Here is a 20177-nt window from a genome sequence, read left to right as displayed (position 1 = left end):
TGTCTGGTGGTGGCAAGTTGGCTAAGACTAGTCAGAGATCACATTAGTGTTAATATGTGTTATGGGGCACTTCTAAGGTGCCCTCTGTGTGCATTTATTAATAAATAAAACACTATCATCAGTGGAGATGTATTAAGACAAGATGTTTGGTATCAAACATCCCTGGGTACAGTGAAGCCATCATAATACTGGGGAACTCGTAATGACTAGTGCCCAGTCCAGGTATTCTCTATAGCTTTTCTGTTCCCTTACAATATCCATGGACTCAGATATTGTAGGGTCCTTTCTGCGCAGGCAGAAAGGGCCACACATGGAAGGTTTGCATTAAGGGTGACGTACCTATGCCTCATGCAATGTCTGGGGGGCATGACACACAGGGATGTGTGTCATGTCAAATCTTCAATTTTCTCTGCACCAAGACACGCAGCCTGCAGTGGCATTTTGCATCTTCTTGGTGAAGGGTCCCTAGGGTGGCACAATGTATGCTGCAACCCTAGTGGGCCCTCTTCGGTCCCGATGCCCTAGGTACCAGTGTACCATTTACTAGGCACTCACATGGGTTGCTGAAGTTGTACCAATTGTGGGGCTGTTATAGAAAAGAGATCTGGCACTGGGGAACTGGTTAAAAGGGATCCAGTATACTTTTTTCCAAATCACATTGTGTTCCAGGAAAAAAGTGGGTTCTAACCATGTTAAATATGGCACTTTCTCACAAGACCCTCCCAAATGAAAGAGGATGAAACCTACCTTTCCCTAGAGAGTCTTCATCTTCTAAGTAAAAGACCCTGGGATGGAATATATGCATTGGCTTGGTAAGTCCGGGGCTGTGTTCCACTGAAAAGTCCACTGCCTGTAGAGATATGGACCACCATAACAGTTTGGCATTTTCACCTTTCATTTTCTTGAGTCATCTGAGAGGCCTGTGGTCAGTTGAAAGCCTTTGAGACCATGCTAAGGTAGATCACATCATCCGTCCAGGTGGAGCTAAAAATAGCAAATGCATCAAGATAATCTACACTAAAGGATACCAGCCCAAGAAGGACTTTGTTTAACAACCCATGGAAGGTGGCAAGGACATTCTTTAATCCAAATGGCATAACAGTAAACTGTTAGTGCCCATCTGGGGCTGAGAATGCTGATTTTTCTTTTGCTCCAGGGGTCAGTTCTATCTGCTAGTACTCTGACGTGAGATCAAAAGTACTGAGAGATTTTTAATCTGAAAATTGGACCCCAACACACTGTATCAGGAATCCTTGTATATAGACCACCTGGCAAGCTTAAGGAATTCACACTAAACTTAGTGGAGGCTATAGCTCATTTAGCTATTAGGAAGAGCAGACTCCTGATACTAGGTGATTTTAATATTCACCTGGAAGATGATCTATCTAAGGAGGCGACAGACCTAAAGCAAGATTTAATGGCCCTACAATTAGTACTAAACAACAAGGTCCCTACCCACATACATGGTCATTTATTAGATCCGGTTTTTAGTAGTTGGAATGGAGTAAGAGTTAGTCAGCCCATCCCTGTTCCTTGGTCGGACCATTTTTTAATCCCATTTATAATACATTGCCCATACACAGTCACTCATAGAGGAGAAAAAAATAGTTATCCCCTTCGGAAGTGGAGGCGTTTCTCACAAAACACTTTTAATCAACTGCTAAGGTCAGGGGGTCCACCAGGAGTTGCTGACTGCGAAAGCGCCAATAGCAATCTTGAGAAGCGGATATTAAACGCTCTGGATGCGACAGCCCCGCTGTGCCCAGCAGGGATAAGTGGCCGAGACAAAAAGACTGCCCCCTGGTTTACGGCTGAACTACAGAGCATTAAATCTGAGTGTAAGAAATTGGAGCGCAAATGGCGGTTACATTTTTGTCTCCAAACTAAAACCAAATATAAGGAAGCATTGCGAAAATATAAAGTTAAACTTCGTAGAACGAAGGCTGTACATTACAAAACTCGCATTGAAAAGGCAGAGAACTCCCCCAGAAAATTGTTAAAAATTTTTAAAGAAATCTCAGTTGTAGTTAATACTAGTACTCCGGACAATGACTCTGTGGAGGAATGTAATAGAATAGCAAGCTATTTTTCAGGGAAAGTCCATGATATTTATGCCTCCTTCTCGGGCGGCATAATCTGTGGTCGGGACTTTGAGGAAACAGTGGGAGTAAGCACAGTAGAAAACCATCTCAAAGTCTTCTCGGTGCCCCCTCCAGAGAGACTAATGAACATCTGTCAGAGTATTAAATCTGGTTCCCCTCGAGACCCTGCACCTCCTCGGGTGCTGGGGGAAAGCTTTGTGGTGCTGGAGCCGTACATCAGGCATGTACTTCAGGTCTCATTTGCATCCGGAACTTTCCCGGACAGCTGGAAGAAAGCAATAGTTCTTCCCATTAAAAAGAAACCGACTGTTAGCCTGGAGGTGCTCGAAAACCTAAGACCCATCTCTCTACTGCCGTATCTGGCCAAAGTGGCAGAGAAAGTGGCCAACATACAACTTATGGCTCACCTGGAAAACAACAACCTCCTGCACCCCTCTCAATCTGGCTTTCGACCGGGTTTCTCCACAGAGACTGCACTGCTCAGAGCAACAGAGACCCTTCAGCAAGGGGCGGACTCCGGACATACCATGGCACTGATAATGCTTGACCTCAGTGCAGCGTTTGACACTGTAGCTCATTCAATCTTGCTACAGTGTCTAAACAAAGCGGGTATTACGGGGGCCGCACTAAGCTGGTTGAAAGCATTTCTTACAGATCGTAGTTTCCAAGTCCAAAGGGGCACCTTTAAGTCGTCGGCCATTGCTCTAGATCAAGGGGTGCCTCAGGGCTCCTCCCTGAGCCCAAGCTTATTTAATTTGTATATGGCCCCTTTAGCTGAAGTGGTACAAGCATATGAGGTGGAGTTAGTCTCTTACACTGACGACACCCAACTGCTGATCTCCCTGTCACAAGCCCCTGAAACAGCAGCATCCAATTTCAAAGCTTGTATGCAGGCGTTAGCAGGGTGGATGAATTCGCACTGTCTAAAGCTCAATGGCTCTAAGACAGAGGTAATGGTGATTGGAGGAAGTAACTCAAGCTGGACAGTGGATTGGTGGCCCACATGTTTAGGTCCCACGCCCAAGCCCAGTAAGGAGGCTAAAAACCTAGGAATATGGGTTGATCCCAAACTTTCCTGTGAGGGACATGTCAACCGCCTTGTGGGAAAGTGCTTTGGGATATTAAAAACCCTCAATCACACTTTGGACTTACTTCCACTGGAGGCCTGACGCACCTTGGCCCAAGCTTTGGTCACGTCCCGTATGGACTACGCAAATGTGCTGCTCTTAGGCACCACGGAAAAAAATCTAGGGCGCCTGCAAGTTCTTCAGAACACTGCCGCCCATCTGGTGCTGAGACTGCTGAAAAGAGCAGCCTCTAAACCTGCCCTTACGGCACTACACTGGCTACCAGTCCGTAAGAGAATAATGTATAAAGCACTTCTAATTTGCCACAGGATTGTATGGCATAAAGCTCCATCTTATCTCTCGGACTTGGTGCACATTTATGAGCCAGCAAGAGTACTCCGCTCAGTAGGAACGGGTCTATTAAAAATCCCCCAGGTTAAAAGAGCTAAACTGGGTGGACGTTCCTTCAAGGTGCTAGCAGCCAGCAACTGGAACAAACTCCAGATCAATCTCAGACTGGAAGAATCGTAGGCTAATTTTAGAAAACTTCTCAAAACCCATTTGTATAACATCTAAATGTCTCACGGGGGGAACAGTGGAGTTTCACAGCGCCGATACGTCTTTTTCTTCTTCGCAGCGCGGGGACACGCCGTGAAGGCGTCACCAGGCGCTTTATAAATGTCTTTATTATTATTTGGCTGCCCCAAACCTGTCAATTAATTGATCACCCCTAGGAATTGGATGTGCATCACTTTTGGTCACAGCATTGAGGCCCCTGTAATCCACACAAAACCTCATATCTTTCTTTCCACCCTGGGTGTAAGGTTTGGGACTAAAACAACTGAGCTGGTCCAGGGTCTCTCAGATGGCTCAATGACTCACAATTTCATCACCTAGTTTACTTTTGCTTTGATGCTCTCCTTGACATGATCAGAATGCTTGTAGATTTTGTTTTTGACAGATAGGCTGTCACTAGTGCCCTCATCATGTGTGTACCAGCTAGTCTGACCAGGGGTCAAGGAGAAGAGACCAGAAAACTGATTTAAGGAATTGCCTTCAATCAGTCTGCTTTTGGGCAGTGAGGGTGGCTGACGAGACCACTACATCGACTGAACGATCTTTAGCTTTTTTTAGATGAGGTCATGGAGAGGTTCACTCTCTGCTTCTTGGTCTTCACCTGTGACCATCAGCATGGTCATTTCAGCCCTGTCATGATAGGGTGTAAGACCGTTTACATGGATGACACTCTTAGGGTTCCTACAAGTGCCAACGTCCACCAGTTAGGTGACCTCTCCCTTTCCCTCAAGGATATGGTACAGCCCAGTCCACAGGCTCCAAAAACCACACCTTTTTCCCTAGTTGGAACTCTACCACTGCAGCCTTTCGATTATACCAGAGCATCTGGAGCTCTCAGTGTCCCACAAGGTTTTTGTTTGCTTTTTCCATGTACTCAGTCATTCTGGAACAAAGGACAAGCACATAGTCCACAATATCCTGCTGAGGCTCTTTGAGAGGCTTCTCCCATCCTTTCTTCATAAGACACAATAGTCCCCTTGTAGGGTGACTAAACAGAAGTTGAAAAGGGAAAACCCTACTCCCTTCTGTGCCACTTCTCTTTAGGCAAAATGAAGGCATGGCAGTAAGTTTGGGAGTCCACCAATCATATCTTTCAATGTCTTGTTGAACCATTCAACAAGCCCATTGGTTTGCGGATGATATGAGGCAGTGAACCTGTAGGTCACTCCACATTACGCCCACATTTGTTTTAGGTAAGCAGACATAAAGTTTGTACCTCTGTCTGATACCACCTCCTTAGGAAAGCCATCCCTGGTAAAAAATATCAAAGAAAGCCCTAGCCACTGCAGGGGCAGTGACAGATCTAAGGGGAATAGCCTCAGGATGCCTAGTAGCATGATCCACTACTATCAATTTGAATCTGTTTCCTGATGCTGTTTGAGGGTCAAGGGGGTTAACAATGTCGATCCCGACCCTTTCAAAGGGATCCTTAACCACCTGCCTTGCCACTGGCTTGACAGGTGGCACAGAGTTACAAAACACCTTCACCTTCTTGGGACATTCCTGGCAAGTAGAAGTGGTTCACCAACCTACCGCATGTTTTGAAGTGGCCAAGGTGCACAGCTAGGGGGGTGGTCATGGGCCAATGTGAGGATAAACTCTTTAAACTAAGGGGACGCTACCACTCTCCTAATGGCGCCAAGTTTGGGGTCTCTAGCTCAGTTTAAAGGAGTCGCTACTCCCAATAGATCCTGTGGGAGCCACTGACATCTCCCTTTTTCTGATCAGCAGCTTGCTCCCTTACGTTTTTGAGAGTGAGGCAGGTATTCTGCCCCTAGCACTGACCTTTCCTATCCTAGAGTGTGGGCCTGAGAGCTCAGCTGTGTAAGGCTCAAGCTCCTTGGGCTCAGTCCCCTCTGGGGCTGCTTGACCTTTCTCTTGGAAGGTTGGTCCATAATTTCAGGCACCAACACTTCTGTTTCACCCTACTGTGCTCTTATTTTTACATATTATAGTAAAGAACAATGGTACTGAGAGAGGCCACAAGGTCCTCGGTAGCCTAGGCTAACATTACTAAGGTAGTTATTGATCAAAGAAGTGGTGCACATCCCTGTATTAATTGCGCAGCAATTTCCTTTTGGACATTCCTTACATTGTTCGTTCCTTCTTTGATCAATGTAAATGTAAATGTAAATGTATTTCGATTTATATAGCGCACGAATCACCCGGGGGTCTCAAGGCGCTTGCTTAGGGAACCCGTCCTGGTATTCCCCTGTGAGATACCCCGGCAGGGTATCCACAAGGTGAAAGCCAGGCATCCCGCCGCGAGGGGCCGTAGTGGAGATTAAGCAAGCTATTGCCCAGAGTCGCAGAGTGTGACCCCGTGAGTCGAGTAGGCACTGGAGCGAGAATTGTCGAGTCCGTGGAATTTTGAGCCCGAGACCCGCCGAGGCGGGGAATCGAACCCTGGTCCACGGCTGATCTCAGCTTCCGGGTCTGCCGCCTCTAACCACTGAGCCACGCTTCTCCACACAATCAATAACTACCTTTGTAATGTTAGCCTAGGCTACCGAGGACCTTGTGGCCTCTCTCAGTACCATTGTTCTTTACTATAATATAGACCGCCCCTGGTCATAATACTGGGGCCCCCTTGTTTTTTGAAAATACTTATTTTTACATACACCCATTCAGGTATACCCAACATGACAGCATGGGTTTTTCTTTCTACCTCAGCCCATGCTGAGGACTCCAAATCTTTGCCAAGCAGACACTATACATGAAATGCAAAAGATACAACCTCCCTTTTCTGGCCAGTAACTATTCCCGAATTCTAAGGACACCAACAGCATTGAATGTACCTTAGCCTGATTGTCAGCATTGAGAACTGTATAAGTCTCTCCAGGTAAGTACTGGTTGAAGGATACCAGTTGCTCATTCACCATGGTGACACTGGCAACAGTATCTTGCAGAGCTTCAACTCTAACCCCAATAATATGTGTCTGTTGTCTGGATTTTTCCAGATTACTGGGCCAGACAGCCAGAGTAGCTACATCCACGCCACTCTCTGAGACTAGAGTTGCCTTTGCAGGCTCTCAGACATAGTCAGGTCCCACCTGTGAGCCAATCTGGAGTCTTTTGGACTCTTTCTTTTGGTCATCCCCATCAGTGGTAGTTTTGGTCACCCTTGTTTTGACCTAGTGGTCTGTCTTCTTCTCCAACTCTTGAGGAGAACAATGACCTAGGCATGCCAGGAACTGAAGCAATTGCTCTTGATAACAATTACTCAACAGATTCTTTCATGATTAAATTGTAAAATCCATCATAGTCATGCACATTGTTACCTTTCAACCAGCCACCTATTGTCTTCATTGGAAAGTCTACAAAATCAACCAAAGACTGACTCTGGTTTTTTTGAGTCTCCTTGAATTTTACTTGATATAATCTTGTTTATTCTATATTCTTCTGTGGTGAGTCCAAACCCCTCAATCAGGGTACCCTTCATGAGGTCATAAGACTCAGCATCTGTCTCAATCAATGTCAGGAGTCTATCCCTGCATTTACCTGAGAACAGTTCCCACAAGAAAGAGCCACAGTGCTTCTTGGCCGCCTTTCTACTGATGCAAGCTCTCTTGAAAGCAGTATTATTTGGTGATGTCATCCGCAACTGTATATTGGGAACAATCCCTTTGGAGATTTTTGGAAAAAAAGATTTTTCTCTCTCCCCAGTTATGATATTGCTGCCACCAGAGATGGGTCCTAGGCCCATCTCTTTCCTCTGTTTCTCTATGCCCTGGAGTTAATGTAGTTCTGAAATTCTGGACTCGTGTAATATGACTGCACTCGAGAATAAAACTTCGTCGTAAATTGACGAATTTGGTATCAAAAGACCGAGAATGACGAGTACACCATGTACAAGCATTTCCAGCATATTCGAGTGACGATTTCACCTCGAAATCGTCAATATCGTTCAGAACCCTCGGCCTCCATTTTAAGTATGGAAGCCATTTTGTAAGTTGCCCTTTACATAGGCTTATAATCCAGCTGAATTCGATTCCACAAGGACACGTACACCTTAATTGACTTTCCTATGACCTGTGCAAGTTGGAACCATTGCCCCAGGCCGAACTCGTTAGGTCAGTTCCCCTCCCAGTGGCCGAACAAGATAGCATCAAGGTTCAACAAGCCATAAAACCATTTCAGCGCACCCACACCTGCCGTATCTTGCTCGCATCTGTCTCTGCTCTTTTGCTTCACTTGCTTTATGGTGGGGAGGTGCCCGTTTTTATTGGGGGTCCACCGATATCTGATGAAATGTTGGGCCTTGCCGGGTGATTTGTTGTAGACAGCATGAAGTGAAATATGGACAAGTCATCATGAACTCTGCTTTTTCTTTGTATTTAAAATATGTCAATGATCTACTGTAAAACCAAGAATGTTTGCCTGAAGCTTAAAAAACTGTATAAGAAGAGAAGCCTGACTTCGTGAATTCGAGCAGTCTCCTGAGAATATACTTCCCGTGTGTTGTACTTCTAGGACACTTGTTACCTTGGTTGCAGCCAATAAAATCGATCCTTGACTTCACCTAGAAGACTCTGAGTTTCTGTGGTCTAAATCAGGAAGGACTCGAGGTCTCTGGGTGTACCCTGACACCGCTGGGTTGCCGGTTCTGTGCCGGTTCTTAAAAACCCAGTACCTCAGCTGGCGCCCAACGTTTGGGGCGATTCCAGCGGTACCAGCCCAGCCAGAGGTTCGTGAGGAGCTTTGTGTGAAAATTCCGGAGGACGGCCAACCACTTCAACGACCCCTGCATGTCGACGTGGTCCGAAGGTCTTTGCTGCAAGGTTCCCCGCTTCCCGACGGCTACGAAGGACTGCTGCCCTGGCTATCGCCCTGATTTGGACCCTTGAAGTTTGGTAGAGCGAAACACTAAGACGAGTCTTCTGGTGACGTCATCGATATCTCAGTTAAGTATAAGTGGAGCGTCTCCCAGTCCTTAGTTGGTCTTAGTCTTGGGTATCCTTTGGGATAATTGTTGGTACTTGCAAGCACCAAAACCGAGGGACCCGTGTATTCACGAGAAATATCGTAATCGATAATCCTTCGAAGTTTGGAACAAGACTAGAGAGCGAAGATGCCTGGTCTTAGACTTAGAAATTTGTTATGTCTTGGTTGTGATAATAGGGACTCCCGATTGGAGGACTCCAACCTACGAGTTATATGTCAAACACGGAGTGGGTCCCATCACATACAATGAGGTGTGGATCAAATACACCAGAAAAGATGGTGTTTTAAAATTGCCCCAATATGGTAGCTTTGACACCGAAATCCTAGATAACCTCGAAGTTAAACTTTTCAAAAAGAAAGCCCGGCAGGCAATGTTTGACTCTTTCCGCCTATGGCGTAAGGAGGCCAAACAAAAGGAAATTAAATTAGCGAAGAAGAGTAAGAGAGAAGGGAATGTTTCAGTAATGCAAGCTGCTATGCAGTATAAAGACAATGAAGAGGAACAGATTAGTGAGCAGTTGCACAGGCAACGTAAAATGGCAATAGATAAATGTTATCCAGTTTTGCCGTCTCTTCAGCAAGAGGCAGCAAAAGAGCATGAAAAAGATCCATTAATGTCGCATTTATTAAGTTCACCACCCTCCTATGCGCAAAATGCCACGGCATCTCCGCAACCTTTAGTTGTGCAACCTGTGCCTCATGTTCCTCTACAGCACCCACCAGCTACTCTTCAGCTGGCTCCTGCTCCTATGGTGCAGCCTCCTCAAGGCCCACCGATCACATCTACTTCTCCCAATGCTCCCTCTACGATTTTGCCTAGCGCACCTTCTATTTCCCCTGATGCTCCCTCTGCAATTGCCTCTGTTTCTGCCTTATCTCACACTGTTTTTCCACCCGTTCTTCCTTCAGTTTCACCTTCCGTCCGGCAGAAAAGGCCAACACTGTTACTAACCTTTTTTCACCTCTTTTCGGGTCACCTACTACGACCCCTAACATGGGACGAAGACAGTTGCGAAGTCAACTGCCTGACTACCAAGAGAGAGATTTATTGAATCGTTTAGCGCGTAAATGGGTTATGGATACTTTAAAGTATGATGTAGAGTCTGTCATGGAAGTCTTCCGTCAATGGGAAGCACCGACGCAAAGATATGTTTTTGAACAAATGTGTGTTTTCCTTTGTGAGGATTTGGAAGACAATGATCTGGAATGCAACCCGCAAGAGTTATGTCGTGTACGGTTTAAGTTTGGGGAGGGCATGATCGTAGGTCCCGATGTCGAGAGAGCAGTTGAAATATTGTTATCATATCGGTGTAAGGGGAGCACTTCTGGGTCGCAATCTGAGCCTGGTGCATCTAGCAGGAAAAGGCGCGACAATACCCCATGAGAGAAGTTCCCCCACAATGGAGAGAGGGCGACACAACTGTTGAACCCCCTATTCTGCCACACTTTCAGCGTGTATGGGTACATGTCCCATGGAAGCGAGCTGAAGTTTTAGCCTTCAAACAGACATCACCTGATCCGCGTAAGAATCCTGCAGGGTATTACAAAGAGTTATCACAGACTGCTGGATCAAGTATAATGAATTTAGCCGATATCGATATGCTATTTGGGAATGTTGTTCCACAGCCTTTATGGGGTAAGATTCGTCATACAGATCATGATCAGGAATTAGGTGACTCATGGGCTAATATCGCTGCTGCGGATGCCCGACAAGTTGGTGGTGCTAAACCTGAGCCTTTAATAGCAGAACTCCCGGGTAAAATAGTTGATTACATGAAAACGATAATGCCTGCAATACGTGTAAATTGGGATAAGTTGTCTGCATGTAAGCAGAAGAAAGATGAAACTGTCTCAGATTTCTTCACCAGATTTGAAGAGACATTTGTCGACCACAGCGGTCAAGATATGACCACGGAAGGTGGTCAGAGATTATTCGTCGATAAATTTGTGCACAATCTGCTTCCAGAATTGTGTAAAAAGTTAAAGGATTCAGAAAGTTCTTGGGCTGTGTCATCTTCAGCCCAGATATTGGCTACTGCACAATATTACGAAAATAGAGACAAGGACGAGAAAGATAGAGCAGAAAAGAAAACTAAGGAGTTGAAAACAAAGGTTTTGTTACAACAAGCATATCCGCCACGTGGTGGTGGTAATCAGAATAATGGTGGCCAGAATAACTATCAGAATAATTTTCAGCAGCCTCAACAGTATCAGAGGAACTCGCAAAGAGTTGAGTATACTCAGCCACGTGTCACTGTAGGCCCCAACCAGTGTTCATATTGCAAGGAAGAGGGTCATTTCAAGTATAGTTGCCCTATTCTGTTACAGCGCGCAAATGGTGCTTCTAGTGTGAGAGGTCGTGGTGTTCAGCAAGCACCTAGAGGTAGAGGACGTGGACCCCCAGAACACACGTCCACTTCCACCACAAAATTCTATGAATAGGTTCGATCAGCAGAACAACACATCTGACAGAACAGCTCAATACTATGTTGACGATTACTATACAGAAGATGAGTATTTGGAAGGTAATAATTGCTAGGACAGCCATAGACAAAGAGAGGGAGTTGTTTCAGTTCCAGTAGATCAGAGTGGACCATACATTGAGGTGATTACATCAGGTGTGTCAGAACCTTTTCTGTTGGATACTGGTGCTACAAAGAGTTCTATAATGCACTCCCAACTCCCTGGCGCACCTTTGTCTGGCGAAATGAACGTTTCTGTAGGTTTTTCTGGCGCCCCAGTTAGAAATCCGATTTCTGACCCTTTGTCTCTTTCTGTTGGTCCTTGCGAATTCGAAGCACCCCTTATTCTGACAACAGGTTGTGGTGAAAACTTGCTAGGATTAGATTTGTTAAAAAGATTGTATGCGACTTTGTACTGTTCTCCTTCAGGAGTACAACTTACTTTAGGTAAGAAAGTTGTTTCTCCCATGTACCTGTCAAGAGATAAACTTTCAGCAGAATTGTCGCTTCTTCCAGATATCCTTTGGGCTACTGGTCCTAATGATGTGGGACTTTTAGAAATACCACCATATATTGTAACATTGAAAGCCACTGTTAAAATGCCACGAATTCCCCAATATAGAATTTCTAGTGAAGGTGAAAAAGCCTTGCTAGCGATCGTTTACGAGCTAATCGCAAAAGATGTGATTGAAGAGACAAGAGGCAACGTTTGCAATAGTCCTGTTCTGCCTGTTTTAAAACGAACTGATCCCTCTGAGCCACCAGTGTACAGATGTGTGATTGATCTTAGAGAGGTCAATAAAATAGTTGTGCCACAATTTCCAGTTGTTCCCGACATTACTACATTATTAACTATGATTCCAGCTTCTGCCGCTTGGTTTTCGGTGATTGACCTGAAGAATGCTTTCTTCAGCATCCCGATTGCTGAGGAAAGCAGGGATATTTTTTCCTTCAGTTTAGGAGGTCGCAGCTTCCGCTTTAAACGCGCTCCTCAGGGCTACTGTGAAAGTCCATCAACATATAGTCAAGCTCTAAAAACACAGCTTGATACGATTGTTTTGCCTGAAGGTGCTACTCTTGTACAGTACGTTGACGATTTGCTCATTGCTGCGGATACTGAAGAAATATGTAAGAAAGCGACATTGTCATTGTTACGTCATTTGTGCGATTTCCATCATAAGGTGTCACTTTCCAAACTGCAATACTGCCGACAAGAAGTGACCTACTTAGGTCACCTCTTATCGAAGGAGGGAAGGAAACCGACCCCAGAGAGAATTCAGGCAATAGCGAAATTGAGTGTACCAAGAACACAGAGAGAAGTGCGTGCTTTCTTGGGTATTACATCGTACTGTAGACAGTGGATTCCACATTTTTCGTTATTAGCCAAACCTTTGGTGGCATTAACGTGTAAAAATACACCCAATCCTATTCCTTGGTCTGAAGAGTGTCAGAAAAGTTTTTCTGAATTGCGCACAGCATTATGTTCGGCTCCTGTGTTGGGTACCCCCAACTACAGTAAGCCCTTTACATTGTATGTCCATGAGAAGGAAGGTTGTGCATTGTCAGTTCTGACTCAGTTATTTGGGGACAAACAGCGTCCATGTGCATATTTTTCATCGACTTTGGATCCAGTGGCTAGAGCGTTGCCAAGTTGTTTAAGAGCCACAGCGGCAGCAGCTGTTTCTATTCGACAGTCTGCTGGTCTAGTAATAAATAATACACTAGTCGTGATGGTCCCACATGAGGTAGACACGTTGTTAAATAGAACCAAGACACAGCACTTTACTAGTGCTCGATTGTCAGGTTACGAATTAACATTACTAGCGAGTCATGTGCACATAAAAAGGTGCAGTACTTTAAACCTAGCTACATTATTGCCAATTGTAGAGGAATCAGATGCTTCAGAACAACATGATTGTTTTCTTAGAACAGAAGAAGAGACAAAAGGAAGAGTTGATCTTTATGACACTCCTCTTGCTGAATGTGATGGTACATTATGGGTGGATGGTTCATGCTTCAAGCTCCCGAATGGTGATACGACTGCAGCATATACTGTCACGACTTTGCATACCATTGTTGAAACTGCACATATTCCACATAATTCAGCTCAAGCAGCAGAATTAATTGCACTTACAACAGCATGTGTGTTGTCAAAAGGAATGAAAGTGACTGTCTACACCGACAGCCAGTATGCATTTGGCGTGGTTCACAGTTTTGGGCGATTGTGGAGAGAACGTGGGTTCCTGACTTCGCATGGAGCTAAGATTCAGCATGGTCAGTTGGTGAATGAGCTTCTCGAATCCCTGACCTTGCCTCTGCAAGTGGCGGTTGTGAAATGTAGTGCTCACAAAAAGGTGACTGATGATGTTGGTCGTGGAAATGCATTTGCTGACGAAATCGCGAAAGAAACTGCGAGGAATGTGATGAGCCGAATGTATGTTGCAGGCCCTGCAAGATGGACTGGTGATATTGGAATGTGTGAAGACACGATAGAAAGTGTGAAGTCCATTCAAGCTGAGGCCACAGAGAAAGAGTTGAGCACGTGGAGAGAAAGTACGGGTAGAATGGATGCAAATGGTTGTTGGATTGAATTATCAGAGCATCAGAGGTGGTTGTTACCCGATGCATATGTGCTTGCAGTGGTTACAATGGCTCATGGAATGGCTCATATCAGCATAAAAGGGATTTGCGAGTTGTTGGCCCCAGTATGGCAGAATTCAGGGATTCCCAAGTGTGCAGAGAACGTCGTCAAAAATTGCATGGTATGTCTGAAACACAATCCTGGTAGGGGAACCCCAACTCCAGCTGGTCATTTTGCACCTCCTACGTATCCGTTCGAGGTTTTGCAGCTAGATTTCATCCACATAGAGAGGTGCAACAATTTAAAATACGTGCTCGTTGTCGTTTGTGCCTTCTCAAGATGGGTAGAAGCCTATCCCCTAAAAGACAACACTGCCTTATCCACAGCAAAAGCCCTTGTGAAAGAGTACTTCCCCAGCTTTGGAATGCCTAGAATGGTCTGGTCTGATAATGGGAGTGAATTTGTGGGTCGTGTGATGAAGAGAGTGTGTGAAGGGCTAGGTATCTGGCAGAAGTTCCACGCTGCAAATCACCCCCAATCAGCTGGATTAGTAGAATGCTACAACGGCACTTTAAAACTTAAACTGGCCAAAATCCAAGTGAGCACAGGTCTTAAATGGCCTGATGCTCTACCCTTAGCACTCCTGTCCACCAGAATGACTGTGCATTCACGAGTGAAACTTAGCCCTTATGAGATCGTTTTTGGCCGGCCAGCCAACATATGGGGAGTGCCTAGACCCACTAAGTTCAGCGAGCTTGAACACCCTGTTTTACTTGATTATCTGTATGAATTGACGGCTAAATTGCGTGTTTTGCATCAACAGGTACACAACACCCTGCCTCCGGTCTCTGAGACTCCGGGTCACTCCATTGTCCCTGGCTCCTGGATCCTTGTGAAAAACTTCCAGAGAACTAAGAACGACCAGCCCAGGTGGACCGGACCGCACCTCGTCCTCCTCTCCACAAGATCGGCTGTCCGAGTGGAAGGGAAGAAGCACTGGATCCACGGGGTCCACTGCAAGAAGGTCCCTTTTCCCCTGCCATATGACCAGTGGGTCCAGAGGGGTGTCGCTGACTCAGAAACAGACAACGTGCCACGTTTTCTACCTGTCAGTAATACACGTGTAAAAAGAACTGACTCTGAACGAGAAAATGAGAACATTTCGCACGAGGCTGTGCCATCATCCAAGCGATTGAACACTACAGAGCCTGAACTCTTGTTCCAGGATCAAACAGTACCTGGAAGACAACGGTATAATTTGAGACCAAGAAATACGAACCAATAAAAACAATTTCTTTTGCCATTTGAGACCAAGACCAATGGACTAATAAAAATATTTTTTCCCTTCCAAACCCTATTTTTGAAAGTGCAGCTCTCCCATCCGAGAAACTTGCTTATTTTTGTTTTTCGAACCGCCATCCAGGTTCCGCTGCTAGGGCTGCGGTTGCTTAAAAGTCTTTGGAGTGCAGCTGACGACGTTAGGTCGGTAGTTCTGGTTGGTCCAAGGGAGTTGCCCTGGACTGACAGAAGCATCCCTTAGCAGAATCAACCTCCCACCGCGGGCAGCACTTTAGAGAGCATGGAGTTTCCCGATGTGGAGAGACCTGCGAAACCAACGAACCTTAAACACAAATTATGTAAAGTGATGACAAAGAAAAGTTTTATAATATGGTGCATTTGTATGTTATTCAGTATGATGATATTTTTAATAAGTTACGTTTTATTCTCTTTTCGTGCAACATTTGCACCCACTGCATCGCCCATACCTTCTCCTACTGTTTCCTCTCATTCTTTCCACCCCCTTCCTGACCATGAATCCAATAGAACGTTAGAGTTCATTAATAACTCCTTTGTTCAGCTGTTACACCAACACCAACTTGTAATGAACACGACTAACTGTTGGGTGCGTGGTCTTATGCCTCACACAACAGATAAAGGTATCCCTTATCTGATCCTGCCTTTCAGCCACAATGGTTCTGTGTGGGCATACAGAACAATGTTCATATATGCTCGTGAAGTCCAACCCCTACGTTCTGTAAAAGACAACCCCAAGACTAACGCCCTAGTAAAAGGTATAGTTGACATGATTAAGGGAGGAATCTCTTATGAAAATACCCCGGACGATGAGATATTTGCATATATAAATTGGAACGTGACCGGATATGAAGCTACTCTGAGCGGGAAACAGCAAGCTAAGGGATTGTCCCCAATCTGGATTGTACCCCAACAGGGTCACCTGTGTCTGAAAGGTACTGGCAAGAATCCCAGAGCTCAGTTAGGGAAGAGTGTCTGCACAGAAACGTATGTTTTTGGGTCTCAGACTTCCCCTGCGTTTTTAGCAGCTAAGGGTACTTATTTCATCTGCCATGATAGAGCCTATACATGGTTGCCCCCTGACTTTTCGGGCTCATGTTTTGTTTCATTCCTGTTGCCTCCCACCTACACAGCAGCGGCAGACTACCACAGGACAAGGATAGTTAGAGGTGTCTTGAGTAAAGAAGACACTGCAGGTCAAGAATTTGGGGACTTTGCAAAGGGTTTTCTGCCGTTCTGGGGATCCATGGCTAACAGCAGGAACATAAGGCAATTCAATCAATCAATCAATGACATTTATAGAGCGCACTACATACCCGTAGGGTCTCAAGGCGCTGGGGGAGGGGGGGTGCCGCTACTGCTCGAACAGCCAGGTCTTCAGCTTCTTCCTGAAGGAGAGGTGGTCTTGGGTCAGGCACAGGTCGGTTGGGAGGGAGTTCCAGGTCTTGGCGGCCAGGTAGGAGAAGGACCTTCCTCCTGTAGTCGCTCTTCGGATGCGGGGGACGGCGGCGAGGGCGTGGTTGGCTGATCGGAGGTGGCGTTTGGGAGCGTAGAAGTTGATTCGGCTGTTGAGGTAGCTCGGGCCTTGGTCGTGTAGGGCTTTGTGTGCGTGGGTGAGGAGGCGGAAGGTGATTCTTTTGTTGACGGGGAGCCAGTGAAGGTCTCTCAGGTGTCCGGAGATGTGGCTGGTTCGTGGGATGTCGAGGATGAGTCTGGCAGAGGCGTTCTGGATCCGCTGGAGTCTTTTTTGGAGTTTGGCGGTGGTACCGGCGTAGAGGGCGTTGCCGTAGTCCAGTCGGCTAGTGACGAGGGCCTGGGTGACGGTCTTCCTGGTCTCGGTGGGGATCCACCAGAAGATCTTCCGTAGCATGCGTAGGATGTTGAAGCACGCCGAGGAGACGTTGTTGACTTGCCTGGTCATGGAGAGGGAGGAGTCCAGGATGAAGCCCAGGTTGCGTGCATGGTCTGTCGGTTTGGGTGCGGTGCCCAGGGCGGGAGGCCACCAGGAGTCGTCCCAGGCGGAGGGTGAAGAGCCCAGGATGAGGACCTCCGTCTTGTCGGAGTTCAGTTTCAGGCGGCTGGTCGTCATCCACTCGGCTACCTCTTTCATCCCTTCGTGCAGGTCGGCTCTGGCGGTGGCTGGGTCGTTGGTCAGGGAGAGGATCAGCTGGGTGTCGTCGGCGTAGGAGATTATGCTGAGGTTGTGTTGGCGTGCGATGGCCGCGAGTGGGCTCATGTAGACGTTGAAGAGGGTGGGGCTCAGAGAGGATCCTTGAGGGACGCCGCAGATGACTTCGGATGCCTCTGACTTGTACGGTGGGAGGCGGACTCTCTGTGTTCTTCCGTCGAGGAAGGAGATGATCCATTCCAGCGCCTTGTCCTGGATTCCGACGTTGCTGAGGCGCTGTACTAGGGTGCGGTGGCAGACAGTGTCGAATGCGGCGGAGAGGTCTAGGAGGATGAGGGCCGCTGTTTCTCCGTTGTCCATCAGGGTTCGGATGTCATCGGTGGCGGCGATGAGGGCGGTCTCGGTGCTGTGATTGGCTCGGAAGCCGGTCTGTGAGGGGTCAAGGGATCCATTTGTCTCGAGGAAGGCGGCCATCTGCTTGTTGACGGTCTTCTCGATGACTTTGGCTGGAAATGGGAGGAGCGAGATGGGGCGGTAATTCTTCAGTTCGGTGGGGTCCGCTGTGGGTTTCTTGAGTAGAGCGCTGAGTTCGGCGTGCTTCCAGCACTCAGGGAAGGTGGCGGTGTCGAAGGATGTGTTGATGATGTCTCGCAGGTGGGGTGCGATGACAGCGTCGGCCTTATTGAAGACGTAGTGAGGGCAGGGGTCTGTCGGAGATCCGGAGTGGATGGAGTTCATCGTTTGGATGGTGTCTTCGGTGCTGATCGGGGTCCAGGCGTGGAGGGTGGTGGTGGGGGGTGGTTGTTCGGTCCTGGTGTGCGTTGGTTGGTTGTTGAAACTGTTGTGTATGTCTGCGATCTTGTTGTGGAAGTATGTAGCGAGGGAGTTGCAGAGGTCTTGCGATGGGGTGATGTCGTTGTTTCCTGCGCTGGGGTTGGATAGCTCTTTCACGATGTTGAAGAGTTCCTTGCAGTTGTGTGCGTTGTTGTCCAACCGGTCCCTAAATGCGGTTTTCTTGGCGGCGCGGATCAGCAGGTGGTGCTTCCGGGTGGCCAGCTTGAGGGTGGTCCTGTTGTCCGGTGTAGGTTCCCTTCTCCAGACTTTCTCGAGGGCTCGGCAGTTCTTCTTGGAGCTCTTGAGTTCGTCGGTGAACCACGGGGCTTTCTTGCTGCCGGGTCTGCTGGGCGGGGTCCTTAGCGGGGCAAGCTCGTCCGCGCAGATGCTGATCCACTTTGTGAGGTTGTCGGCAGCCTGGCTGGGGTTCGCTGAGCTGGCAGGAGGGTGCTGGCTCAGGGAGGTGGCGAGCTGGTCTGCTGTGATCTTGTTCCAGCTTCTGCGGGCGGTCTGTTGCTGGTGGTGGTGGGTCGTCGTTCTCTTGAAGGTGAAGTGGACGCAGCTGTGGTCCGTCCATTGAAGCTCTGTGGCGTGGCTGAAGTCGATGTCTGGGCTGGAGGAGAAGACTGCGTCGAGTGTGTGTCCGGCGAGGTGGGTGGGGGTGGACACCAGCTGCTTGAGTCCAAGATTGGCGAGGTTGTCGAGCAGGGAGCTGGTGTTGCGGTCGTTGTTGTTCTCCAGGTGGAAGTTGAGGTCCCCCAGGAGGATGTAGTCGGCGGAGGGGAGGGCGTGCGGGCTGACGAAGTCGGCGATGTCCTCGCTGAATTGTGTGCGTGGTCCCGGGGGTCGGTAGATCAGGGTGCCTCTGAGGGTGGTCTTCGGGTCGGTGTGGATCTGGAAATGCAGGTGTTCGGCGGTGGTCAGGGTGTTGTCGGTGCTGGTTGTGAGCCGGATGGTGTTCCTGTGGATGATGGCGATGCCTCCTCCCATCTGGTTGGCGTTGCGGTCCCTTCGGACGATCTTGTAGCCTTCTGGGAGAGCGATGGCGATGTCGGGAGCTGAGGAGGCGTTCATCCAGGTCTCCGTGAGGAAGGCGACGTCAGGGGCTGTGGCGTCTAGGAGGTTCCAGAGTTCGATGGCGTGTCTGTGGACGGAGCGGGTGTTGAGCAGGATGCACTTGAGGTGGTTGCTGCTGGTGTTCGGCTTGGCAGGTGCTGGTGTGCGGCAGGTCCGGATGCAGGTGAACTTGCAGGCGTGGCAGCTGAAAGGTCCGTGGGTGCGTCGTGGTGAGGCTTGGTGGCATTCTGGGAGTCGGCCGGTGTTGAGTGCGATGAGGGTGGCGGCGGTGTACGTCAGGCGGGTCGGACGGGGTCTTCGTGGGCCAGGGGTCCTGGCGCTGGTCGCGATCCGGTCGCGGACGGGCGCAGACAGGCTTACCTTTGGCGCGCCTTCGGCGCACAATCGGCGCGCCCGCTGCGCGTGAACGCTGCGCGTTCGCACGGTCGCCATATAAGGCGAAGTGCGCGGGTGGGCGGAGCAGCTGGGAGGCGGGAGCGGGGAGGGAACAGAAGGAAAAAAGGGGCGGGGTCTGCGGTGGTGGCGGGAAGCGGGGAGCGGGGAGGGAAGACGGGGGCGGCGAGGAGGGCGGGAAACAGAAGGAGGACGCTAACACGGGCAAAAACTATTAACAAAACAAGCACAAATGGAGAACAAAACAAAGCTAACACGGGCAAAAACTATGACAAAACAAGCACAAATGGAGAACAAAACAAAGCAAAACAAACGACAGCAGGGTCAGCCGGCAGCGAGGCAGGCAGCGAGGCAGAGAGCAAGGAAAGGGGGCACACGCAGCAGCTGGTGGCCGTGCGGCGCGGGGTGTCCCACAAGTGGGTCACACTTACCTGTGTCGCACGGTCGCCATATAAGGCCAAGTGCGCGGGTGGGCGGAGCAGCTGGGAGGCGGGAGCGGGGAGGGAACAGAAGGAAAAAAGGGGCGGGGTCTGCGGTGGTGGCGGGAAGCGGGGAGCGGGGAGGGAAGACGGGGGGCGGCGAGGAGGGCGGGAAACAGAAGGAGGACGCTAACACGGGCAAAAACTATTAACAAAACAAGCACAAATGGAGAACAAAACAAAGCTAACACGGGCAAAAACTATTAACAAAACAAGCACA

The 20177-nt window shown here is 48.2% G+C and overlaps 1 protein-coding gene across 2 annotated transcripts in view; it reads right to left on the bottom strand.

Moving 5' to 3' along the window:
- The window catches only part of SLC9A3 (solute carrier family 9 member A3), a 1113267-nt gene that overhangs the window by 536180 nt on the left and 556910 nt on the right, over positions 1-20177 (bottom strand). The window lies entirely within an intron of this gene.

The sequence above is a fragment of the Lissotriton helveticus genome, chromosome 4_1 (genome assembly GCF_964261635.1).
Source record: "Lissotriton helveticus chromosome 4_1, aLisHel1.1, whole genome shotgun sequence".
Classification (NCBI taxonomy): domain Eukaryota; kingdom Metazoa; phylum Chordata; class Amphibia; order Caudata; family Salamandridae; genus Lissotriton; species Lissotriton helveticus.
This window is presented reverse-complemented; position numbering and strand designations above follow the sequence as displayed.